Raw genomic sequence first — 14,818 nt, forward strand, 5'->3', positions numbered from 1 at the left:
CCCTGCTCTATTCCTTGTACACGATTGTGTAGCCAAGATCCATTCCAAAGCAATCAATAAATTCGCTGACAGCACCTTTGTTGCTGGTTGAATACTGGGATATGATGTCAGAATACAGGACGGAGATAGAGAATATGGTTGTGAGGTGCAGGAATGACAATCTTGCATACTGTCAATAAGACCAAACAGGTTAATACATGCAACCACAGGGCCTGTGCCCAAGATGGCACCGCCTGAGTTGGGCAGTACGCCATTAGGGGTTGCAGACTCTGGGGAAGCATTGGAACGGTGCAGGGCACCAGAAATAGGGAGAACAACCCCTACCCCCAAGAAGAAGCAGCATTGGAGACCACTACAGGACAGTGACCATGGCAGCAGACCAGTAAGGGGTTCAACTGCTGAAGGACCCACACAGGCTGTGGGCTGCTGGTGGCTATCGGTCAAAGGACCCACAAAGGCTGCTGGAGACTAGCTCATGGGAACCAGGATCAGAACTGAGATTTGACAGGATGCTGAGGGCAAGAAGGGCTCCCGAAGGGCCTTGAGTGTTGAAAGCCTCCTGAACATATCTGAGGTTTGGATCTGGAGCTTAGGATGTCATTGGTTTGAATGGGAGTCTGTGGCTACAGCACCTGGAGACAAATCCCTGGACATTTGTCTCTGAAGGGATTCTCTTTTGCTTCCCTTTCTCCCATTGTTAAGGGCGCTGGGCAATGCTCTTGGCAAAAGTTGAAGTACATGTATATTAAATTTTAATTTACTATTACATGACATTAAATGGAACCTTTGAACCTTTATGGATTTTAGGAAGGGGGGGTCAAGGGATTAATTTGCATTAATGGGATGGCAATGGAGAGGGTTAGTTCCTTCTGGTTCCTGGGAGTCCACATATCAGAGGATCTCTTCCTGGAGCCAGCACATTAGCTTATCTGGAGAAGGCACACCAATCTCTCTATTTTCGAAGAAGTCTGGTCTGAGAAGATTTCACATGTCAAGTTTATTGTCATCAGATTGTACAAGTGCAACCTGACGAAATAGCATTCTCCGGTCCTTGGTGCAAAACATGCAGGCACATAACCATTGATAACATGCATATAGATAAACAATACATATGGAGGACAAGTATTTCATCTATATAAATAAACATTGCTTTGCACATATGAAAGTCTCGAATGGTCAGTGTGAACAATTGCTTAGGTCGTTCAGCATTCTCTCTGCCTGTGGGAAGAAGCTCTGCTCACCCTGGTGGTGCTGGCTCTGATACTCCTGTATCTCTTCCCCAGTGGCAGAGGCTGAAAGGTGCTGATTGCAAGGTGGAAGGGATCTTCCATGATTTTGCGTGCCCTCTTCAGACAATGATCCCAGTAGATCACGTCGATGGAGGAGAGGGAGACTTCAGTGATTCTCTACCACTCTTAAGATCCTATCTCTGATCCATTTCTCTGCAGCAGCCGTACCACACTGTGATGCAACCGTCCAGATAGATCTCCTATAGAAGGTTGACATAATAGTGGCCGGTAGCCTTGTGCTCGTGAGTCTTCTCATGAAGTGCAGTTGCTATTGCATCTTCCTGAGCAGTGAGGAAATGTTGAGTGTCTATGTTAGGTCATGAGTTAAGTGAACTCCAAGGAACTTAGTGCTCTCCACTCTCTCTACTGCAGAATTGTTGATGTGTAGTGGAGGTTGGTCGTTCCTCATCCTTTTGAAGTCCATGTCATCTCCTTTGTCTTGTCCACGTTGAGATTCAAGTTGTTACTTTCATACCATAACATGAGATTTTCCACCTCTTGTAGTGCGATTCATTGTTGTTGCTGATGAGACCAACCACTGTTGTGTCATCTGCAAACTTGATGACACTGTTGGAGCTGAATCTGGCGATGCAGTCGTGGGTCAGTAGCGTGAATAGGAGCGGGCTGAGCACCGAAAGCCCTGAAGTGTGCCAGAGCTCAATGTGATGGTGCTTGATGTTCTGCTACTGACCCATACAGACTGTGGACCTTCTTTTAGGAAGTCCAGAATCCTGTCACAAAGAGGGGTGTTGAGTCCCAGCGAGGATAACTTCTCTACTAGCCTCTGGGGAATTATCATAAAACGCCAAACTGAAGTCAATGAACAGCAGTCTGGCATATGAGGTGTTGTTCTCCAGGTGGGCCAGGACGGAGTGGAACGACAAGTATCATCTGTGGAACAGTTTCTTCTATAGGTGATTTGAAATGGTTCCAGCATCTCTGGGAAGTGTGCTTTGATGCGTTCAATCACCAGACAGTTGAAGCATTTCATAATGGTGGAGGTCACTGCCACAGGGCGGCTGTCATTGAGGCCTGTTATTATCGCCCTCTTGGGTACCTGGATGATGTAATTGAATACCTGATTAAAGATCTACATGTATTGCATGGAATGCCCACTAACCAGTTGCCTCGCAGACAGATTTGGTAATTCACGCTCCCTGCTCGCAACCTCCTCCCGCTGCTACCTTTGGGAAGAAGATACAGAAACTTGACGTCCAGCACTTCTTGGTTCAAGAACAATTTTTTCCTTTGATTATCAGGCTGCTGACCTTTTCTGCTACTACCCGAACTGTGATCTACTCCAGGACCATAGAAAGACCTGTCTGCATGATTGAAACACACCTATTTTTTTCTTGCACTATCTTATATTTATTATCTACCTTTTATATTTATTATCTCTTTCTGTAGTAGGTAATTTAATGTATACTCTTATAGTTTTTTTTTGCAAAATACCTGTTTGGCTGCAGCAAGAGAGAATTATGGTGCAGAGGAGCATTGTACGTGTGTATGACAATAAACATTGTTATAAAAGCAGTGGTAGATTCTATCATGTCTGCCTTTGAAGAGAGATGGCTTCCATGATGCATTTTTCTGAATACCATTGTGGACCTATATTGACTAATGGGAAGATGTGCAGCAGTGGCTTCATTGGCAAGGACTTTGCTTCTCAGATTTTGCGTGTAAAGCCCATCCTGATGTACGCTCCAGTGAATGAGTCAGTGAGGACTTGGAGATTGACTTCTGCTTGCTACTCCTTGGCTTGTGAGATTGGGGTGATTTTGGTTTAAAAGTGGAGGTGATTAAATTGAATGGTTTCCCATTAGTTCTGCAGATTAGTTCCACTTGTTGGAGACTAGTTGTAACTGGAGACTGAACGCTAATAGATGCAAAAGGTCTTTATTGTGCGCAATAAGCAGACATCCCCAAAATACGTTGAGGTTTTTTCCAGGCAGACGGCTCATCCTTATTATTTGTAGATAAATGGGATGACATCTCAATTGACAAACACCTCCGTGTATTCGAACAAAAATGTAGACTTCAAAGACACTAATGGACTCCATTATCACATTGTGTTGTATGTGGTTGTACAGACAAAATGTCTCCAGCCCATGCTTTGTCGACATGAAGACTCATTTTGATGAAGATTGGTTATTCACTTGAAATTTGATAGCTCAGGAACACAGGAGGCAGCAGAAAATGGCAGACAATGCAAATCGACTCTGGGCACCAACCTCCCAGCCATTGAAGATGTCGATGTGAACAATTTGGTGGGGGGGGGGGGGGTTAAAATTACCAGATTAAAAAAATATATTATTGGCAACTGAGGCAAGGTTTATCGTCTCACTCTTTTAAGGTGGGGTAGGCCCCTCCTCCTGGGCATAAATTGGGCTGGATGTGATAGATGAAAAGTTGCCAGGAGAATTTATGAAACGGGACACTAATTTCAAAGAAATCAGGTAACCCCATACTAAAACATACTTCAGATATGGCAAAGAATAAATCAATGTATTGGATGAAAGGTGGGGATGTTTCCGAAAAAGTCTTTGACCCAGAACAAGTTAATACCCTTGCCTCTGGGTAATAAAATCCTGGACACCTGGTGTCAGAAGGTGATCAGGTAAATTTAGTTGGAACTGTTACAAACAAAGGCAGCTCATGTCATCCGAGCAGTTGATGACTCTGTCTAATAGAACATTCTTATGCTATCTGCAAATAAGATATTTTTTAAGGGAACAATTTGGACCGTCTTTGTCATTGCTTAGGTGTAGTAATGTGAGATTCCAATTCGACAGGGGAAATGTACGTAAATTTGTTTCTCGAATGTATTACATATTCCAAAGTGAGGGCCTGAAGCCAGGCTTACACAGGTCGAGGGAGAGATGGGAGTCAGACTTGGGCACAACAATCAATGAAGAATGGTGGCAAGACCTGCATCTGGACAATGTGACTGTGGTCATTAATGCTAGATACAGATTAATGCAATTCAACTTCTTGCACCAGCTGTTCCTCACACCACAAAAATTACATAAATCAAAGCCAGAAGTTTCAGAAATGTGCCTTAGGTGTGGTGTGGAGATTCAAACCTTTCTCCACTCCACCTGGCTACGTACAAAGGTGAGACTCTTCTGCAAAGACTTGGGGGGCATTCTGTAAAACATTACAAAGGTGGATTTTTCACAAGACCTGGAGTTGTACCTTCTGGGAGACCTTGGGACCGTGAGTTTTAGACTGTCCAAATATCAAATTTAAGTTCGTGAAGGTCACTTTGGCGATAGCCAGGAAGTGCATAAATGATATGTGGAAGTACGACTCCCAACTAAATACCAATACCACACATTGGAATGTGGAACTGCAGATTTGCATTCCCTTGGAGAAAATCACTTAAAATCTAAGGGGGAAATATGACACATTCGTTAAAGTGTGGTAGCCATACCAGAAATACATAGGCATGTAGATTGACTAGCTCCCCTCAAAATATGGATATTATAAAAATCTGACCCAGCAGAGAAAGGAGTGGAGTTAAGGAAATGGTCAGGTGATGTGATGTGCATGTTTTCTTTTTAGTCCTTTTTAAGTTTGTTTTATTTTAGGTTTTTTTTTAAGCTCTTTTTCCATTTATTCCTTTTGTTATTTAGTTAAATTATTTAGATTTTGTTGGGGGCTCCGAACCCCATTAGTAATTGTATAATCGGTATGGTAATATGTTTGGAGGCAGGGGTGGGGGGGGGGAATAAAATACAAACTGCACGTTTCATGAATGTTGAAAAAGATTGTATTGGTTGTTTGAATTACTTTGAGTCTATAAAAACCAAAAAAAGTCAGAAAATAAAGATCTTGATGTGACACTAAATTGACTGGAAAGGCAAATCGTGCAGAGAATGAGGAGAGTCTGCAGAGAGACATAGATAGGTTAAGTGAGTGGGTAACAGCCTGGCAAATGGATTATAATGTTAATAAATTGAGGTCATCCACTTTGGAAGGAAAAAAAAGATCAGATTATTACTTGGTGAAAGTCTATGGCATGCTGCTTTACAAATGGACTTGGGAGTATTGGAGCATGAATTGCATAAATTTGGTTCACAGGTGCAACAGGTAATCAAGAAGGTAAATGGAATGTTGTCTTTCATTTTTCAAGGGATTGAATTCAACAGGAGGGACGTTAAGGTGCAACTGTACAGGTGAGGCCACACCTGGAGTACTGTGCAGTGTTGGGCTCCCTACCTGATAAAGGATATACTAGTGTTGGAGGTAGTGCAGAGGAGGCTTACAAGGTTAATTCCAGAGATGAGGGAGTTAGCTGGAATTCAGAAGAGTAAGGGGATTTTGTAGAAACATAAAATGATGAAAGGGATAGATAAGAAGAGGGGCAGGAGAATTGTTTCTGCTAGTAGTGAGACGAGAACAGAGAGACATAACCTCAAGATTCAATGGAGTTGGTTTAGGATGGAGCTAAGGAGGAACTGCTTTTCCCAGAGTGCGGTTTAATCTGTGGAAGTCTGCTTAGGGAAGCAGTGGAGGCTGCCTCAATTTAAAATGCAAAGAGATTGGGAAGTAGGGGAATTAAAGGGTTATGGGGAAAAGGCAGGAAGATAGGCTGAGTCTATGTTTAGATCATCCATGATCTTATTAATGGTGGAGCCAACTCAAAGGATTGAATGGCCTCCTCCGCTTCAATTTCTTGTATTTTTCAGTACCTTCAAGCAGAAGGTGCAACAGCTTCAAGTCTGGCACCTCTAGGTTCATGAACAATTTTTTTAAACAGCTATCAGGTTCTTGAATCTCTCCATAAAACTGCTTGAAGAATACAAAAATTATCTGCACTGTTAATCAAGTTCATTATCATCTGACTGTGGTAGACACATACAGGACATGATAATCACATAAACATAAAGATATACAGATATACCCCACTTTACAAAACTCTATCATTCTTGTGGATCCTTTCGTAAGCCGAAATGACCTAAAGCGAAGACCCATTCACTACTGTTGGAGGCTATTTTCGTAAGAGCGAAAACCCATTCAAATCCTTTCGTAAAAGTGAACACAGCTTTCTTCGTAAAAACAAATTTTTGTAATTCGAGCATTCGTAAAATGGGGTATTCCTGTAATTTAAAATAAATGGATGTAAATATTTTAGGATGATTTACTCAGTCCCACAGGGTGCTGGAAGAAGTGACTTTCCAGCCTGGCAGTCCTGATTTTGATGCTTTTGTGTCTCCTTCTTGATGGTAGTTGGTCAAAGAAACTGTGTGCTGGATGAAAAGTGTCCTCTATCATGCTTTGAGCCCTATTTAAGTAATGCTCCCGGTAAATGTTGTCGATAGGTAAAAGGGAAACTAGTGATCTTCTTGGCTATTTGATGATCCTTTGTACTGACTTCTGGTTCAATGCTTTTCAACTACCATGCCACACAATGATACAGCTGGATACAGCGAGATCTGCTGAAACGAATAGGACCACATTTGCTACTTTGTCATTCAGCCTTGTCAGATCCTTTCATTTTTGGAAAACAGATTATGGTGTTTCAAGTTAATATTCAAAATTTCGAAGAAATTATTCAGGTCCACTGTTCTTGAATGATCCACAATTTCTTCTTGAGACTAATTCTGATTTTGGATAGAAAAACACATCTTTGAGGCTTGCGATTAAAATTTGAAAAATTGTGGATCTTGTGTAATTATGCATTTGTGTTACTATTTTCTTAACAGAAGACATGCATAGTTATCTTTGGAGTGCAATGGTAATTACAACTGTAGTGCCCAGACTGATACGCCCCATCAAACTGCAGAAGAGTTGATTGGAGGGTGAAACACCTGGACGTAGATTTAATTTGAGAAATTTGCACAGAGCATTGCAAAGTATTTCCAATTTTATGTTTCTTGTTAAGTACATTTTTATAGATGAGAATCCATTATCAGTCTTTAGATGAAGAGCCGATGTGATACATCCAAGAATACAATCAGTACCCAGCTGAGTGGTGCTCGAGGGGCTTCAAGATGATAAACAGACCAAAGAAAGGATAACGATGTGAAAGGTGGAATTTTTATGTTTATGTGATTATCATGTCCTGTATGTGTCTACCACAGTCAGCCAGATGAAAATGAACTTAATCAACAGTCCAGATAATTTTTGTATTCTTCAAGCAGTTTTATGGTGAGATTCAAGAACCTGATAGCTGTTTAAAAAAATTGTTCATGAACCTAGAGGTGCCAGACTTGAAGCCGTTGCACCTTCTGCTTGAAGGTACTGAAAAATACAAGAAATTGAAGTGGGGAAGACCATTCAATCCTTTGTCCTCCTGGCAGATCCTCTTCTCGCATGCATTGCAATCAACTTTCAGGGTCGTCTCATTGTTTTAACTGTACTTATCTCTGTACCCTGCCCTCTTTGATTAACTGTACTCTCAGCATTTTTGCTTTTTTCATTACTACTTGAGTGGATTGACTTGATGCATAGCATGCAGAGCAAAAGCTTTCACTATATACATGTGACAATAGATAATTCAATCATGTGATCAATGTTTAAATTCTGAGGTCATACACTGAGAAGAAAAGCATCTGGGTGGAGTACCTGGCTGAGTGCTGAAAACCTGTGTTGACAACCTGGCCAATGTTTTCATAGATATCTTCAACATTTTGCTTTGACAGGACATGGTACCCACCTGTTTTGAACAGGTCTCCTTTGCACTTGTGCCCAAGAAGAGGGTGGTTACCTGCCTAAATGATTATTGACCATTGGTGTTCATCCACAATGATGAAGTGTTTTGAGAGGTTGGTGTTGAAGCTTATCAACTCCTGTCTGAACAGTGACATAGATCCATTCTAATTTGCCTACTGCAGCAATAGATCTACAGCAGATACCATCTCATTGGTTCTCCACGAAACCCTGGAACACCTGGACAGCAAAGGTGCATACATCCTGCTCTTTAATGACTACATTTCAGCATTCAATACGATCAAAACTGATCAGCATACTCTCAAGATCTGAGCCTTAATACCCCACTGTGTAATTAGATCCTAGATTTCCTTTCCTCCAGGTTCTGATCACTGCCATATACTCCACAATCTTCATCAGCCCTGGAGAACCACAGGCTACTTAGCCCTCTGCTTTACTTGCTCTACACGTAAAACTGAGTGGTTTGGTATGACAACAGTACCATTTACAAATTTGCCAACGATACCACAGTAGTGGACTGTATAAAAAGGGGTGATGGGTCAATATGCAGGAGGGAGATTGAATGCTTGGCTGAATGATGCACCAACAACAATGTCTCTCTCACTCAATGTCACCAAAACCTAGAAGCTGATTGTAGATTTTATGAAGGGAAAACTAAATGTAGACGATCCATTGATCATTGGAGAGATCAGAGGTGGAGACAGTGAACAAATTTAAATTCCTTGGAGTCACTATTTCAGAGGACTTTTCTGGACCCAATATACTAATGTAATCAAGAAGAAAGCACATCAACATCTCTACTTCCTCAGGAATTTTCAGAGGTTTGGTACGACATCTGAAATCTTGGCAAACTTCCAGAGATATATAGTGGGAAATATGCTGACTGGGTGCATCACGGCCTGGTAGGGAGGCACCAATATGTCTGGGCAAAAAAAACCTTGCAAATGGTAGTGGATACAGCCCAGTACAACACAGGAAAAGCTTTCCCCATCATCAAGAAAATCTACATGGAATGCTGCTTTTGGAGAGCAGCAGCAATCGCCATGGATCCACACCACCCAGCACATACACTGTTCTCACTGCTGCCATCGGGAAAGAGGCATAGGTGTCACATGACTCATACCACCAGGTTCAGGAATAGTTGCTACTCCTCCACTGTCAAACTCCTAAACAACAGATTCAATCAGAAACTCATTTAAGGGTTCTTACTTCATACATTATTTACTACAGGACATTTATTTTTCTGTATTTATCTAATTTGTTTACATTTCTTTCTTTTTCTGAGTACAGTTTACACTACAGCTAAGTAGAAATTCTGTCTGGCCCCCAGGAAAAAGAATGTAAGGAATATTTTTTTTGTTATGTGTGTACTCTGACAATAAACATGAACTTTGAAAAGCAGTAATGAATTGCTGGTGCTTGGATTGACCTGGATTTCCAGGTAGAGTAATCACTGAAAACTCGGGTTTAAAGAAAATAATTAGTTGGACATTTTTAGAATGTTTATTACAAGAAATTTTGAGTAAAAACATCTAACCAAAATTATATTGTATGCTAATGGGATGTTATTCTATACACAGCTTTGTCTCCCCTCCACTATGGAATGTTGAAAGGGGAGGGGAGACAGAGATGGCAGAATTTGCAAAGTGTGATCAGTTGAATTGGAGTTTGATTGGGGGAAGGGTGAAAACCAATGGAACTTTATGCATTTTTAGTGTAAGAGGAGAGGAATTGTGGGCAGACATGTAGGAAATAAATGAAACAAGTTTGCAGGGAAATGGTGAAAACGGATACATATTGAGTGATTGTAGAATTTGCAAATGTTATCCCAGGCCACTTCATTTCTCCATCGCTCTTGCACTCTCACCTTTTTGTTTGGTTTTCTGTACTGTAATGACAAGGCCTAATGAGATGATCAGAAGCTCATCTTCCAGACTCTTCAAATGCAGTGACTTTAGATACCTTACTTGGTCTTTATCAGATCTGTAACACAAGTTCAGTTTTTCTCCTCTTATCTCTTTCTCATGCCTCTGCTTTCACCACCTCTCCTCCCGGACAGAGCAAGGATGTGGTTCCAGGGATTACATCTTCTTTTGCCACCAGCCTCCACATTTAACTGATGTCCTTATTTTTTTTCTTACCTTTTGCATCGCCCAACTATATCTTTTCAGTACACCACTAATCTTATGCCTCCTTCAACTTATCCACACAGCAACCTAAGCCTTGGGACTATCACAGACACACCCTTATGCATCCCTTCTCCAAATTCTCCGCAACTTGTTTTCACCCCTTTTGAATTGTTACATCTGAAACAACATCTGCTTTTCTTTCCACAGATGCTGCCTGTCTTGCTGACTGTTTCCAGCATTTTCTGTTTTTATTTCAGATTTCCAGAATCTGCAGCTTTTTAATTGATATTTTCTATTGAAAGACACTTGAATTGGAAGTTTGGAGAGCAAGATGAGCTGCTGAGCAGTTTACCTGGAAATCTAAAAGAGATGTAATTGGTTAACGTGAAATCTGATGAAGACATTTTCCATCCTTTTTGCTGCTTAGGAGCTTCTGAATACTGTTCACACTTTCTGTAGACTTGCATGTGTTCCCACAGGTTGATCTTATTTCCTATAATTGAGAGGCTAATTATTTTGTGCAGTCTGCTCTTACAGATGGAGCATGACTTATAAAATGAAAAAGGATTCTATTTGTAGTAACTTTGTGCAGGCATTTGTGCTGATTTTTACAGAATTATATAGTTGCAGCAATGGAAAAAGTCATGAATTACTAATAAACTATTTTACATTCTGCTTTTGTAATTTGACACTCTGGGATGACTTGTTTAAATTTCTGTTCGCAATGGATAAGGTGACAGCCGAGAATACCATCCAGGCAAAAGTTTTGCAGGGATGATGAATTGTACAATTTTTCTATCAACATTTTGTTTACAGCAATAGCAGTGTGTGGACTTCTGGCAGAAATTCTGGCTTAAGTGTTAGTATTTGTAATTTCCGCAAGTTACAGAGCCTCATAAATGAGATTTCTGCAATGAATTTTGCCTTGAGTGCCTTCAGATTCTTCAGCTGCAGCAAAAAATACAAGTAATTTTTCTTCCATTGCAGTGCAATTTCTTGACAATTATCCATGCAGTGATTTTGAGGCTAAGGTCTAAAGTTGGCTGTTCATAAAAAAAAATGGTCTATTGCTTCATGAACTCATTTGGAATGTCATGTTTGAGTTATTTTTGAAGGAAATGTATCATGGGGAGTGATGATAACAGAATCTACACGTGCAGGCTTTGTATCAGAGCATTTTGTAATGGGTTTGCACAAGATGTTAAAATATGAAGTTGAAAACCTGCTGGGTCAAAACTCTCGTGCTGTAGAAAATCTTTTGAGGTCTCACTGCTTTGTATGTAGCAAAACATTCACTAACCCAGGTTATGTCATAGAGCCGAGGGACAAATCTGTACTGTCTGTTATCCTTTCAAGGTTTGATGATGAATAAATTAGAAAGGTTATGTCTTAGCTTTCTCTGCACCCGACCAGCTACGAGTAATTGTATGCAGATAGAAATACAGAACTTCACAATAATGCTTTGGTTGTTGCTATTCCTCACAGTAAGTTTTGGGATTCCAACATGAATATTGAAACCCTAAATTTAAAAACTGAATGTTGGTTGCATTCTTGTGGTGGTGCTCTGTCATTGGACTTCCACTCTGGTGCAGATTATCAGGTGCCTAGGAATTTGAATGTTGGTCTCACCAGCTTCTCCAGCACTTTGTTTCTCTGATATATATTTCCTTCAGTTCGTTCTCATTATCCTTGATACTCTGGTATTTTTGTTTGGTTGGTTTGTAAATTCTCCTGCCTATAACTGTGATGGACCCATATTTTTCCTTTTTATTTTGTTATGAAAGCTTCTCCAGTACATTTTTGTGTCTTGCCAATTTACTCTCAAACTTTATCTTCCCTTTCTTTATCAGTTTCTTGGTCCTCTGCCGAGTTCTAAGATGCTCCCATTCCTCAGGCCTTCTGCTATTTCTGGCAACTTTATAAGCTTCTCCTTTGAAATAATACTATCTTTAATTTCCCCTGTCAGCTACTTCTCCTGTTGGATTTTTGTGCCTTAAAGGATTTTATTTTACAAAATGTGTATTTCTCTAAATCCAGCCACCGTCTATCTGGTATCATACTTCTTTGGTTTCCTAATCAGTCAAGGCCAACTTGTACCTTCTTGGATTTGCTCACATTCTCAAAAGTGCCATGACCCTGAAGCACAAAAGACTTAATTGTTGTTAAAGTTTTCAGATAGAGATTTTTAAAAATTGTTTAATGACCTTCAAGAAAAAAAGCTGTGCTCTTTGATAGACATAGCTGATACCCAGATTAATGAAGATAGCCAGGAAAAATGAGTAATATAAACTGATAGGAATTACACATCAGAAATGACATGCTTCATTCATTCCCTAACAAATGGCTTTTAACTGATGTCTGGCCTGTGGAGATTGGACCCGTTCAAACAGAAGGAATAACGAGCCACTTCAATTACTGAATTAATAAATTAGATTGGGTTAAAGCTTAAATAGTTAATCAGAGGCAGAATTTCAGAATACATCCTTCCCATTTATTTATTTCTTATTTATAGTTTATTTCCATTTGTGAGCCTTGACCTTCACACCTTTTGCTGATCCTCAATATGCTTCATCCAGTGTCGTCTTTTCTGCGGTTTCCCACTACACAAAAACACAGCTTGTTCAAAACTCAGCTGCACTTCCTTCCTTGATCAAGACCCCACCCCCATAATCTCAGCCTCACTCACTTACTAAGGATGTGTGGCCTTTTATAATGTCAAACTTGAGACTTGCAAGTTGCTCTTTAAGCACCAATTTGTGATGATTACAAGAAGTGTGACATTAACATCTGCGCCTGATGAAATTATTTTCCCCCTACATATTAAGAAAGTTAATTTAAATGAATAAGTGATTGAAGTTGAATATCTCTGCGTGTTCAATGCATTTACTCTTACTTAGCCATTTTCAGAAAAGGATACTTGACCCAGTAAGATCATTTTAACTATCTCCCCATATGACTTGTACCAAGTAAAGCCAGGCAAGAAAATCTCCTGTTGTGACTAAAGCACATGGAGACTGAAGCAGGTCAATTTATAAGGCCTTTATTCATCATGACAAGCAGGCATTCTCTTGGAGACCCTCTCAGTAGAATCTTCTGTACTCAAGAGTACATCAGGATTTTGTATTCTTACAATAACAGTTGTCAACTGAATATAATTTAATCAGTTACAATTGTGTGGTTTACTGCAATATTTCCAGGTTGACCATTGAAGATTTTATGGAGATAGCTTTGATCTGTCACCAAAGCTGTATTTCAAGTCCCAATATTTGAACATTGTCTTGCACACCATATGTCGGCAATGCAGATGCACAGGAAGTAGTGGTGAATTCCATCATTCATGGAAGCTGGCTTCCGATCTGTGAAGAGCATCCCATTATTTTTGCTGGGGCATGCTCCTATCCAATAATACCTTATTGAATGGGAACATCCCACATTATGAGGCAAGTCCTGATATTTGTGCATCTTTGTCCTCTGTAGTTAAGGTTGGAATGACCTGGGTCTGGAGTGGAGGTGATAAAGATTGTAGAGTTTTCCATTTACCCTGTAGATTAGTTTCACTCCTGGATATGGTGAAATATTACGCCAACATAGGAGTAGCTGTAAAAACAACATATGGATGAAGTTGTTGATATCTTTAAAAGATGCATGCAAGAGTCAAAGTTAAATGGCCAATTAATCAGATCAAGACTCGGATGTCCTCTCATAGGCGAACCTAAAAAAAAAGTGGTAGACAGTAAAACAACTGATGTGAGGAGAAAATTCCAAAAGCACCCCATTCTTAATTGTAGTGAATTCTGGAAGGAGTGCCAAAGCCAATGTCACCTTCAACTGGAAAAGCAGTGTGCATTATCCATTTTGATACCAAGGCACCCAGTCTTTAGCCTTTTTGATTTGATACATGTGACGTTAAGAAATTGTTGAAAACTCTTTGAGCATTGCTATTGTAGGTTGAGGAGCTGTGTTCTAGAACAGCCACTCTCAAATACCATTTTATGCATTTGGGTAGAAGTGCTGAAGAAACCAACTAAACTTGACTGCTTTATAAACTTTGAGCAGAGTCCTAAAGGGGCCATAGCCAAAAAAAGGTTCAGAATGGCTGCTCTAGAACAACCTGAGACTGCTGACTGTGTTTATCTAGTGCAATTGATGACATAGGAATCTATCTGACGATGCTAAAAAAATTATGCCATTGCCTCAGAAAGCAGGCCGTTGAAATGGTTTGAATTTTCAGCCTTACCATTCTACTTCAGTCGTGTTGTTGACATTGCTGTTTAATGGCATGTATCAATTTGTTTAGCCAGAACCATTCAGCTGTCGTCCTTTTTCGAGCTTTGGTTAGAACAAAGGAGGGAATTCAAGGTGGGTAAAAAATGACCGTTCATGACACTAAGTCATATTTCGTCAAGTCTGGCATTGAGGAGCAGTGATAAAGTTAAAGTCGATGGAAATTAATAGGACAACTCAAGGATAGAGTTAGACCTTGAAAGATGGTTGTGGTTACTGGAGATCAATGACCTTATATTTTGAAGTATAAGCGGACCTTCAGACAAGATGGGTTCCCATTTTCAACCACATTTTCATGGTCTTATCATATTATCGGGTGCATAAGACAATCTCTCTCCCCCACCCCCCCCCCCCCCCCCCCAAATTGTGTTGACTGAGCTGTTAAACGTAGCCGAAGGGTAGTTGTTATCATGGAGCCTCCAGCAAAACAGTGAAAGTATG

At 40.3% G+C, this 14,818-nt stretch overlaps 1 protein-coding gene across 10 annotated transcripts in view; it reads left to right on the top strand.

Annotated features, from left to right (window-relative positions):
• mad1l1 (mitotic arrest deficient 1 like 1) overlaps nt 1-14,818 on the top strand; it is a 1,066,498-nt gene that overhangs the window by 99,232 nt on the left and 952,448 nt on the right. The window lies entirely within an intron of this gene.

Source organism: Narcine bancroftii, chromosome 3, assembly GCF_036971445.1.
Source record: "Narcine bancroftii isolate sNarBan1 chromosome 3, sNarBan1.hap1, whole genome shotgun sequence".
NCBI classification, from domain to species: Eukaryota; Metazoa; Chordata; class Chondrichthyes; order Torpediniformes; family Narcinidae; genus Narcine; species Narcine bancroftii.